The sequence below is a fragment of the Myxine glutinosa genome, chromosome 13, assembly GCF_964187855.1.
Source record: "Myxine glutinosa chromosome 13, kmMyxGlut1.1, whole genome shotgun sequence".
Lineage (NCBI taxonomy): Eukaryota > Metazoa > Chordata > Myxini > Myxiniformes > Myxinidae > Myxine > Myxine glutinosa.
The window spans coordinates 91,527,370-91,539,688 of record NC_136273.1 but is presented as its reverse complement, the minus strand read 5'-3'; positions in this window follow the sequence as shown (position 1 = coordinate 91,539,688).

Sequence of the window (12,319 nt, the reverse complement as noted above, 5' to 3'; positions counted from 1 at the left end):
TGTGGCCCTTGCCAAACTGAAAACTGTGACAATCCAAACAACACTCAAGAGGTCGATACTGAGGAGGAGGATGACACTCAAAACTGAACGCTCTGAAACTTATTCTATGGACAAAGGTGTTTGTGCATTAGGTGACAGCTGAAGGTCATGAGTTCAATTTCATAATGATTCAACAGCTCAATAATATCCAAAGTTGTCTTAATGTGTTCCTTGCCCCCAAAAACCTGGGGATAGACATCAAGATCATTAAATTTGAGTCAATAGTTATGGACTTGCGGTCATTTGGAGGTGTTGGCGGCCATTATTGACGCCATATTGGATTTTTGTGTTACATATAATGGCCCACTTTCATTTTTAATGGTCTTAATGTGTTCCTTGCCCCCAAAAACCTAGGGATAGACACCAAGATCATCAAATTTGAGTTGATAGTTACATAGTTATGATCATTAAGAGGTTTCGGTGGCCATCTTGGACGCCATCTTGAAAAAAACACTTTTCCGGGGGTCCGACTTTGGTAAACTTTTAGTATGTTATAACGTACGCTAAACCCTACCAGAATCAGTTGAGAAACCTTTTGTAGCAATTTTTTGGGGGTTAAACTGTATTTTGACCTGACTGTAGCGGTTACCGCTGGATGCACACAATCGCCTTGCACCGGCCAGAACACGGCCAGACGCGCCTCTCCCGGGCATGCCCGGACTCACTGTTCCCGGGCACGCCCGAACCTCCTGGGCACGCCCGGTCTCGTCTTTCCCGGGCATGCCCGCTCTCGCCTTTCCAGGGCTCGCCCAGAGTGTCCGGGCATGCCCGCTATCGCCTTTTCAGGGCTCGCCCAGAGCGTCCGGGCATGCCCGCTATCGCCTTTCCAGGGCTCGCCCAGAGCGTCCGGGCATGCCCGCTATCGCCTTTCCAGGGCTCACCCAGAGCGCCCGGGCACGCCCAGCCTCGACTTGCCAGGCCGCAGCCAAACACGCCCGGGCAGGTCCAGACTCGCCTTTCCAAGGCTCGCCCTTGACACCCGGGCATGCCCGGTATAGCTTTTGCCGGGCAAAGTTCCCGACATAAATGTGTATATATATTGCTGCCCGATAAACGGGCTTGTCAGAATACCTGAGCTGTTTTGTTTCAATAAAGCAACTCGGACGAATTCCGTCTTTGGTCGCGTCAATTCTTTCGACTCGCGTTAGAGCGCAGTTCCTTCATTGGTGACCTACCGACATGGATACGGCAGTGACGCTTAAACTGCCTACCTTCTGGGAGGCTCACGCCGCTGTTTGGTTCGCTCAGGCGGACTCTCAGTTCGCCCTGCGAGGCATCACCGTGGACGACACCCGCTTCCACCATGTTGTGGCGGCGCTCGGTTCCGCCACCGCGGCCCGCGCCTTGAGCCTCCTCGAGCACCTGCCGGCTGCTGACAAATACGACGCGCTGAAGACACTCCTCCTCGACACTTTCGCCCTCTCACCGGCAGCACGCGCACGGCGCCTGCTCGCTCTGCCCGAGCTCGGCGACACGCGCCCGTCAGAGCGCATGGACTATATGCTCTCGTTGCTCGGTGAGCACTCTCCGGATTTTCTGTTCTGCGAGCTGTTCCTTCGCCAGCTGCCTCACCCGGTACGCCTCGCCCTGGCTGGCACGTTGATCACGGATTCCCGCGCCCTCACCAGGGAAGCCGATAAGATCTCCTCGGCGGGCCAGCACATCGGCGCGGTTACCTGGAGCCCGCCGCCATCCGAGGCGACGCCCACGACGCCCGAGCGCCCTGCGCGGTTGGAGGCCGAACTGCCGGTGCAACTGGCGGCCGCCACGCCGCACCGCCCGCTTCCGACACGACGGCCGGGGCCTCCACCTGACCGTGCGTGGTGTTATTACCACGCCAGGTTCGGACACAAGGCTCGGACGTGCCGGCCCCCGTGCACTTTCGGCAGGTCGGGAAACGGCCAGGCCGGCGTTCATTCCCAGCCATGAGCGCCGGCCACTTGGGCAACTTGCTGTTTATTCGGGACAAAGCGTCTGGGCGGCGTTTCCTGTGTGACACCGGCGCCCAACTGAGCGTCATACCCGCCTCCGAGCAGGACAGGCGGGACGCCGTTTGCGGCCCCTCTTTGGTCGCTGCTAATGGCTCGGCCATACGCACTTTCGGCCCACGCGTTGTCACCCTCTGCTTCGGCAGCCAGCGTTTTCAATGGACTTTTGTGACCGCCTGCGTCCCCATGGCTTTGCTGGGCGCCGACTTCCTCTGCGCGCACGGGCTGCTGGTCGACGTCAAACGTCGTCGCCTTGTCAACGCCGAGACCTTCAGCTCCCTGGCGTGCACGATGAGCAGCTCCGCGCCGACCGAACTGGCGTGCGCCCTCCCGGCAGCGAACGAGTTCGCTCGCCTGCTCGCGGAATTCCCGGCCCTCACGCGGCCGACGTTTTCGGCCGTCGCGGTGCGGCACGGGATCAAGCACCACATACCCACTACGGGCCCGCCGGTCTACGCCAGGGCCCGCCGCCTCGACCCGGCCAAGCTCGCCGTGGCGAAGGCCGAGTTCGACGCGTTGGAGCACCTCGGCATCGTGCGGCGCTCCGATAGCGCATGGGCCTCGCCACTGCACATCGTGCCAAAGCCGGGGGGTGGATGGCGCCCGTGTGGTGACTACCGCCGTCTCAACGACGCTACCACCCCCGACAGGTACCCGATCCCGCATATTCAGGACTTTTCCGCCCGTTTGGCGGGACGGGTCATCTTTTCGAAAATTGACCTGATACGGGGCTACCACCAGGTACCTGTCCGGGCAGCCGACGTCCCGAAGACGACCGTCATCACGCCGTTCGGCCTGTTCGAATTTTTGCGGATGCCGTTTGGCCTCAAGAACGCGGCCCAGGCGTTCCAGCGCTTGATGGACGGCGTGCTGCGCGACCTGCCGTTTCTTTTCGTCTATCTGGACGATATCCCCGTCGCCAGCACGTCCCGCGCCGAGCACCTCCTCCACCTCCGAACACTGTTCGGTCGCCTCAGCGAGCACGGCTTAATTGTCAACCCGGTCAATTGCCACTTCGGCGCGACGACCGTTGACTTTTTGGGCCACCGCATCACCAAGACCGGGGCCGTGCCGCTGCCGACCAAGGTCGAGGCCATCACCACGTTCCCGCGTCCCCGTTCCATCAAGGCCCTCCAAGAGTTCCTCGGCATGGTGAATTTTTATCACCGATTCGTGCCCCGCGCTGCTCAGCTCATGCGGCCCCTTTACGAGGCCCTCCGGGGCAAGCCGGCCAAGCATGACATTGTTTGGTCCGCGGCCATGGACGCGGCCTTCGCCAGCGCCAAACGGGCCCTCGCTGACGCAACGCTGCTGGCTCACCCGGTGCTCAACGCGCCCATTGCCCTCACTACGGACGCCTCCAACTACGCGGTGGGCGCCGTCCATGAGCAATGGGTGGACGGGGTTTGGCAGCCACTCGCTTTTTTCAGCCGGCAACTCCGGCCGAACGAGTTAAACTACAGCACGTTCGACCGCGAGCTGCTCGGGCTATTCCTGGCCGTTCGCCATTTCCGACACCTCCTGGAGGGTCGCCCGTTCACGGCTTTCGTCGACCACAAGCCGTTGGTCTACGCAATGGCTAAGGTCACGGAGCAGTGGTCGGCCCGCCAGCAGCGCCACCTCTCCGCCGTGTCGGAGTTCACCACGGACATCCGGCACGTCGCCGGCAAAGACAACGCCGTGGCCGACTGTCTTTCTCGGGCCAGCGCGAATGCGGTCCACCTCGGCGTGGACTTCGCGCTCATGGCGGCCGACCAGACCACCGACGCCTCGGTGCAGGCACTCCGTGCGGCGGACACGGGCCTCCGCCTGGCCGACATTCCCTTCGCGGGCACCGTCCTGCTCTGCGACGTCTCCCAGCGCCAGCCTCGCCCCATCGTGCCCGTTTCCTGGCAGCGCCGCATCTTCGCCTCCATCCACGGCCTTTCTCACCCGGGCCGGAAAGCTTCTCAGAAGCTGGTGTCGGCGCGTTTCGTCTGGAACGGCCTTCGATGAAACATCCGCGACTGGGCCAATGCCTGCACGGCCTGCCAGCGGGTCAAGGTCCACCGCCACACCCAGGCCCCGATGGCACCTTTCGCCGTGCCTGAACGGCATTTCGACCACGTCCACGTGGACCTGGTGGGTCCCCTGCCCCCCTCGCGGGGGTTCACCCACCTGCTCACCATGGTGGACAGGACCACCAGGTGGCCGGAGGCTGTGCCCCTCGCCTCCACCACCACCGCCGACGTGGCGCAGGCGTTCATCGCCACCTGGGTCATGCGCTTTGGCGCACCAGCGGACATCTCGTCCGACCGCGGCCCACAGTTCACGTCTGAGCTTTGGGGCGCGGTCGCCCTTTCGTTGGGGGTCACGCTGCACCGCACCACGGCCTACCACCCCCAAGCCAACGGGTTGTGCGAGCGGTTTCACCGCTCCATGAAGGCCGCACTCATGGCCGGCCTTCAGGACGACGGTTGGGCCGACCGGCTGCCGTGGGTCCTTTTGGGCCTTCGCACGGCCCCCAAGGAAGACCTCCAGGCATCCGCCGCCGAGCTCGTCTACGGCCAGCCGCTCCGCGTCCCGGGCGAATTCGTGCCCGACGCTACCAGTCCCTGGTCCGCCGCTCGCCAGCGCTCGGACCTCCAGGAGGCCGCCCGACGATTTGCCCCCGTGCCGACGTCCCGCCACGGTGGCCCCCAGTCCTACGTCCCCCCGGCGCTTCGCACAGCGGAGTACGTCTTTGTGCGTCATGACGCGCACCGGGGGCCACTCCGGCCGCCGTACGACGGGCCCTTCTGGGTCCTGCGACGGGGCGACAAGTCTTTCATCGTCGACTTCGGCGGCCGGCCGGACCGGATTTCTGTGGACCGCCTCAAACCGGCGCACATGAACGTCGACCGACCACCACGGTTGGCCCTTCCTCCGCGGCGAGGCCGCCCCCCGTCCACAGTTCCCCCCGCTCGACCACCCACCACCACATCGGACCCCTCCCCACGACCCTCCAGGGGTCGCTTCGGCCGGGTCATCCGGACCCCCCTTAAATTGACCCTGCCGGTGCAGGTCGATTCTGGAGGGGCGTGTGTAGCGGTTACCGCTGGATGCACACAATCGCCTTGCACCGGCCAGAACACGGCCAGACGCGCCTCTCCCGGGCATGCCCGGACTCACTGTTCCCGGGCACGCCCGGTCTCGTCTTTCCCGGGCATGCCCGCTCTCGCCTTTCCAGGGCTCGCCCAGAGTGTCCGGGCATGCCCGCTATCGCCTTTTCAGGGCTCGCCCAGAGCGTCCGGGCATGCCCGCTATCGCCTTTCCAGGGCTCGCCCAGAGCGTCCGGGCATGCCCGCTATCGCCTTTCCAGGGCTCGCCCAGAGCGTCCGGGCATGCCCGCTATCGCCTTTCCAGGGCTCGCCCAGAGCGCCCGGGCACGCCCAGCCTCGACTTGCCAGGCCGCAGCCAAACACGCCCGGGCAGGTCCAGACTCGCCTTTCCAAGGCTCGCCCTTGACACCCGGGCATGCCCGGTATAGCTTTTGCCGGGCAAAGTTCCCGACATAAATGTGTATATATATTGCTGCCCGATAAACGGGCTTGTCAGAATACCTGAGCTGTTTTGTTTCAATAAAGCAACTCGGACGAATTCCGTCTTTGGTCGCGTCAATTCTTTCGACTCGCGTTGGAGCGCAGTTCCTTCATGACTATTGTTCATTGAACCGAACACGTTCCTCTCTGTGTTCGCTTTACAAGCCCCGACGGTAAAGATTAACATCAGTAATATCCCGCCATTTATTAGAAATGAGGAGTTACGTGAACAATTAAACAAGTTCGGTAAGGTCGTATCGAGGATTTCGATGGTGCCGATGCGAAATGTTTGCGATCGATTCCAACATGTCATGTCCTTTAAGAGAGTGGTGTACATGATACTGCCTGCACATGTAAAAACGCTCAATGTCGTGTTGAGTGTGAAAATCAACGGCTTTGAATACAAAATGTATGCCTCCTCGGAGGTTATGACGTGTTTCGAGTGTGGGGCTTACGGGCATGTGAGGAGTGCCTGTCCCAATGCGGTTAAACCGCAGGAACGCGGAGGATTGGTGAGGAGCGACTCCTCTTCACCGCACCATGAAGGGGAGGAGGCGGATCGAGTGGTTAATCCACCCACCGCACCGACTGCGGTGAGTGAAGCGCCAGACCCGTCCCCCCCCCCCGACCGGGGGGGTGGGGGAGGGAGTGATAGACTTAGAACGTGAGGTGACTAACCCTGCCCCTCCACTTAAGGTGGGAATAAAAGTGGTTGAACCCTCTCTCATTTCGTCCACGGTACACGACAGTGCGGACGATACCATGGAAGTATCCGTAGTGGACACCAGGAAAAAAGGTCAGAAGCGTTCAAGTGATGAATCCTGTGATTCCGAAGAAAAACAAAATAAGATCCAGATCGTGTCAGGTTCGCAGGACCTCCAGGGTGAGGCCTACACCGGAAACTCCTTGGCGGTAATGGAGATGGTACAGGAAGTGTGTGTACATGAGGAAGATTCGCTGGCACCACTTGCTGAGATTGAGTATGACCCGGAAAATAGTCGATCCTCTCAGGATGTGGTAAGTCCTTGTCCTGATAACCAAACTCGCTCAGACGAGTTAGCAGCTGGATCTGCTAGTGAGGAAAAAATAGATAAAGGGGAAAGTCCTTGCGACTGTGAGGATAACGTTAACCCTTCCCTGACAGATAAAAATGAAAGGGATGATGAGGTGGGGGACATACTTATAGCCACAGAGGATATGGTAAATTTGGAAGGGTCTGCAAAGAGTGCGGAGGTCCTTGACCCTGTAGAATTGCTGTTTCCAAAACTAAGTGTTCAGCAAATAGTAGGAAAAGGTGCAGATCAAGACGAAGCACTTGATTCTGATGAAACCTCTTCTACTCCACTCTTTAGTGCTTCAAGTGCTCAAGAGAGTGAGGCGTGTGATGACAATACCATCACCATGGTTTCTCAAGAAAATGTTATCAAGTTCCTTGAAGAAACGTTCAGGAAAAGACATGTAAAAATCAAAGACTACTTTCCGAATCTGCATGATTTTATTTTGACTGCAAAGAACATGATTCGTGAACCTTATCAGGTTAACATGTCAGAACCTCAATTCCAGAGGCTAAGAAAATGTGTAACTCGAGCGGGCAAGGAACTGTATGAATAGTTAACAGAGTGGAGATAAAAGTAGCATCCTTAAACATCAACGGTGGTCGCAGTTGTGTGCGTCGCCTCCAGGTGTTTCAAATGTTTCAGAATGAAAAAATTGATGTGCTGATGTTACAAGAGACGCATGCAAATCAGTCTTCTGAGGTTGAGTGGTGTAACATCTTTAAAGGTTGTCACTTTTTCTCCAGTGCTTTTGTTGATGCCAAGGCTGGTGTTGCAGTAGTCTTACATCCGAGACTCCAGCCGTTGGAGATCAGATGTAGAGAAATTTGCAAGGTCCATTTACTATCTGTGGAGTTTGTCAGCGGTAACCAAAAGATTTGCACGACTAATGTATACTGCCCTAGTGCGAACTCTGCAAGAAGTGCTTTTCTTCACAAGTTAGCAGGTTTTTTAAGCACTATTGACCTGTCCATGTTGGTTTGCTTGGGGGGAGACTACAGCTGTACCCTCAACCCACAACTTGATAGAAACACTCCTGAGCCTCATCCACCGAGTGCAAGGCCTTTGGCACAGCTCATTAAAAAATTTCAACTTGTGGATGTGTGGTGGGTACAGAACCCTAATATCCGGCAGTACACGTGGGTTTGTGCCGCAAGAAATCTTTTGACAATGGCTCGTTTGGATAGAATTTATGTTAACCATGATAAGGTAAATCTTGTCAAGAATTCATATATAAGGCCATCTGGTTTTTCTGATCATCACATGGTTGTTGTTGTATGTGGCCTACCTCATCACGTGTGTAGAAGTGCATATTGGACTTTCAATGTCAAACTTTTACAAAGTGAGCATTTCAAAGAAGCATTCAGAATGGTATGGAAGGAATGTGAAATGCAAAAGTTTTCCTACCTAAATTTAAGGCAATGGTGGGATTGCACAAAATCCCAAATTAAGTGTTTTTGCCAGCAATACTGCCGTTATAATACCTGTAACACACTCGGTGTGATAACTGCCTTAAAAAACGATATACTTTATTGTGAGCAGAAATCTGGAATGTCCAACGAAAATGTCCAGCAGTTGTCAGAGAAAAGAACACTACTGGCTGAAATGGTGAGAGAGCGTGCATCTGGTGCTTTCGTCCGACTGCGAATGGACAATATCCAACTTGACAAACCAAACAAAGACTTTTTCAACCTGGAAAAGACAGCCAAGACCCCTCAACAAATTCACGCTTTGCACTCTTCTGCCGGTGCGCTTCTGTCTTCTCAAAGTGACATCAAAGATGAATTACGAAACTTTTATTCAAAGCTGTTTGCCTTGAGAACTGTGAACCAGGAAAACAGAAACGAGATGTTTGAACTGCTCCCATCTTTGTCTGAAGATCAGCGACAACAACTGGAGCCTGGCATCTCTCTCGGAGAACTTACTGTTGCTCTTAAAGGAATTCAAGATGGGAAAGCCCCTGGACTTGACGGCCTCCCAGTTGAATTTTACAAGGCCTTTTGGGACATTCTAGGCCCTACTCTACTTGACATCTTTCATGATAGCCTTGAACAAGGTGAATTGCCACTAAGTTGCCGGAGGTCAGTTTTGTGTCTCCTTCCAAAAAAAGGGAACTTGCAAGACGCCACAAATTGGCGGCCTGTGTCACTCCTAAATACGGACTATAAAATATTGTCGAAGGCGCTCGCGATACGTCTAAAGGAAGTCATCCCCCTTTTGATTGATATTGATCAGTCTTATTGTGTTCCTGAGCGTTCTATTTACGATAACATTTTTTTGGTGAGAGACTTGATCAGTCTCGGTCGTACTACATCTCATGGTTTTGGTTTGGTTCTTTTAGATCAAGAAAAAGCTTTTGACAGTGTTGACCATTCTTTTTTGTTTGCTGTACTACAGAGAGCTGGTTTTGGACAAAATTTTGTTTCCTATGTTAAGTTGTTGTATGAAAATGCATCCTGTCTGTTGAAGGTAAACAACAGCTTATGTTGCCCTTTTCCCTTTCAGCGAGGCATCCGTCAGGGCTGCCCGCTTTCAGGAATGCTATACAGTCTCTCGGTCGAACCTTTACTAGCTTTGCTCCGAAACTCAGTGGAAGGAGTCTCCTTAACAAAAAACCACAAAATGGTTACTTCAGCTTATGCGGATGACATTTGTGTTGCTGTTTCCAGCCAAAATGATGTGGGTGAGGTCTTTCGATGTCTGTCCCAGTTTGAGCTCGCCTCCACGGCAAAAGTAAATTGGAACAAAAGTGTTGCCTTATGGGTGGGCCCCAGTCCACCTTCCTCAGCTCTGCCTGTGTTACCAGGAGGAATGCAGTGGAACAAAGAGGGGTTTAAATATTTAGGGTTATTTCTCGGAGTCCAAGCATATGAACAAAAAAATTGGGAGGGTTTCTTGGAAAGAATTAAGCAGAAACTGGCTAGATGGAAACGGTTGCACCACCTTCTATCGCTTAAGGCAAGGGTGACAATAATAAATAACCTGGTGGTTCCTTTTATTTGGCATAAAGTTATCCCCCTCCAACCTCCGAGATACTTGGTCACAGGCATTCAGAGGGTTCTAACTCAGTTTTTCTGGGGAGGCCACCATTGGCTTGGACCAGATACGGTGTGCAGACCCCGAAATGCAGGTGGCCAAAGCTTGATACATGTTCCGAGTCGGATAATGGCTTTCCGCATGTGGACGATAAATCGTTTATTGTATGGTGAGTGTGTCCCGTGGCGGCCTCTCACAAACGCTTGGCTGCAGGAAGCAGATGGGTTGAAGTATGACCGAGAGCTCTTCCTCATGGCCCTGCAGCATGTCAACACGACTCTGCTCCCCGAGTTTCATCAGAGCCTTCTGAATGCCTGGCAAGTCCTTGGAATACAACGATTAGAGGTGTCCTACGATGCAAAAAAATATATGCATGAGCCATTGGTTCTGAATCCTTTATTCCCTGAAATTTCAACCTCCAGGTCATTTATGCATTGCTTCACCTGTAATGGAATAAACAGAGTGCGAGACCTGATGAAGCCTTCCTTAAATGGATGGTTATCCACCGGTTCTCTCACATCAAAAGTGGGGGTTCGGTCATCTAGAATGGTGGACAAAGTTTTGAGAGTTGTGATTAAAACTTTCAGGGAATTAAATATCGGGTGGACTGGGGCAGATGAAGTGGTGGACTCTCGTCTCTATTTCCCCGAGCTCCAAGTCACCTCAAAAAAACAACAGGGTGTCTTCTCAAAGTCAGATGGTTGCGGTGTGTTCCATGTGATGGGAAAAAAAGTTATTTATGGGATATGCCAAGAGGTGCTTATACCGGGTTTCACAAAACCTTTAAAAAATCGGTGGGATGAGATCATTCCGGCTAATTCGTTCCTATCTCCAGTGTGGAAAGAGATGTATAGGTCTCCAACCTTAGGTCGAACCGGAGACTTAAATTGGAGACTAGTTCATCAGGCCCTGGTCACCAAATACTTACTTAATAAGTTTGATCCTTCTGTACTGAATGTTTGTCCTTTTTGTGAAGAGGCTGAAAATGTGACCCATGCTTTTGTGAAATGTAAGAGATTGGTACCCCTTTTTTGTTTCCTCCAACAGCTCTTTTATAAATTTCAGTTTGTTTTTTCTGTTGCAATTTTTGTGTATGGCATTGAAAGGAGCACCAAGAACAAGACAGCAGTCCCTTTCTTGAATTTTCTGTGCGGAATTGCTAAACTCGCAATATATAAAACTAGAAAGATCAAATTGAGTGGCAGAGATGAAAATGTGCTGTTTTGCTTCAAAGGAATAGTGTCGGCCCGGATAAGTTTCGGCAGTGTGAACGACGATTGTTTTACAGATGAGGTGTTGAGTTTGTTTTTGTAAATTATACTTACGCTCAATGTCCACATATACATGTATATACATTCTTTTTGCTTGTACAACTTTCTTTTTCTTGTAAAAATTTTGTGGTGTTCTTCCATGTGTGTTTTGATACTTTTATAATAAAAGCACATAAAAGTCAAGTCCCTCTCTCTCTCTCTCTCCTCTCTCTCTCTCCTCTCTCTCTCTCTCCTCTCTCTCTCCTCTCTCCTCTCTCACTTCTCTTTCTCTTTCTCTTTCTCTTTCTCTTTCTCTCTCTCTCTCTCTCTCTCTCTCTCTCTCTCTCTCTCTCTCTCCTCTCTCTCCTCTCTCTCTCCTCTCTCTCTCCTCTCTCTCTCCTCTCTCACTTCTCTTTCTCTTTCTCTTTCTCTTTCTCTTTCTCTTTCTCTCTCTCTCTCGCTCTCGCTCTCTCTCTCTCTCTCTCTCTCTCTCTCTCTCTCTCTCTCTCTCTCTCTTCTCTCTCGCGCCCCCTGCTGGCCGTTCGTGTGTTGGGCGTGGCAAGATGGCGTGCACTGGTGTTCGTGTGCTGTAGCTCCGTGCTTGTGTTGTGTTGTCCCCCCCCCCCCCCCCCATTCCTTCCTTTCCTATCGCGCCTTTGTCGTGTCCTTCTTTACCACCTGTACCCCTTTCCCCCCCCTTGAGACAGAGAGAGTGAGAGAAGAGCCCAAAGGTGAGAGCAGACCCGTTCGGTTCAGTTTACCTGCTCCGTCGGTGCTGTTTACCTTACTCGCGTCGTGTGAACTTTATTATTCATTATTTCATTTCGACTTTATTTATTTTGTGTCCTTTCCGCCTGGTCAAGGTGGAAAGGTGAGACATCGCCGTTATGGCGAGTGTTCGTGCACGGCAGGAAGGGTTTGAAACCCTAACAAGGAAGCATGCTTTCGTGTGTGTCCCTCCCGAAGGTGTTCCTACCGAGGACATTATCCTAGCTGTAGGGAATGTTATCGGCGATGAAAATGTCCGCGCCGCGTCGCGGATGAACCAAAAGTTTGTTGTTTTCGTGTCGGACGAGAAGTTCGTGCATGATGTTGTTAGTACCGGTCTGTCATTGAAAGGTGGGCAGTTCGTCATGGTTTCCCCGATGGACACACCGGCGATAAAAGTTATTATTTCAAATGTCGCTCCGTTTATCACAGATGATAAATTAATGGCTGTTCTGACCCGGTATGGAACTGTTGTTTCCCGAATCTCGATGATTCCCCTGGGATGTCGGGATGAACGAATGAAACATGTTATGAGTTTCCGGAGACAAGTATTCATGGTGCTTCCTGATCGCGGCGACGATACAGGACTAAACATCTCGTTTAAAATTTCGGTAAATGATCGT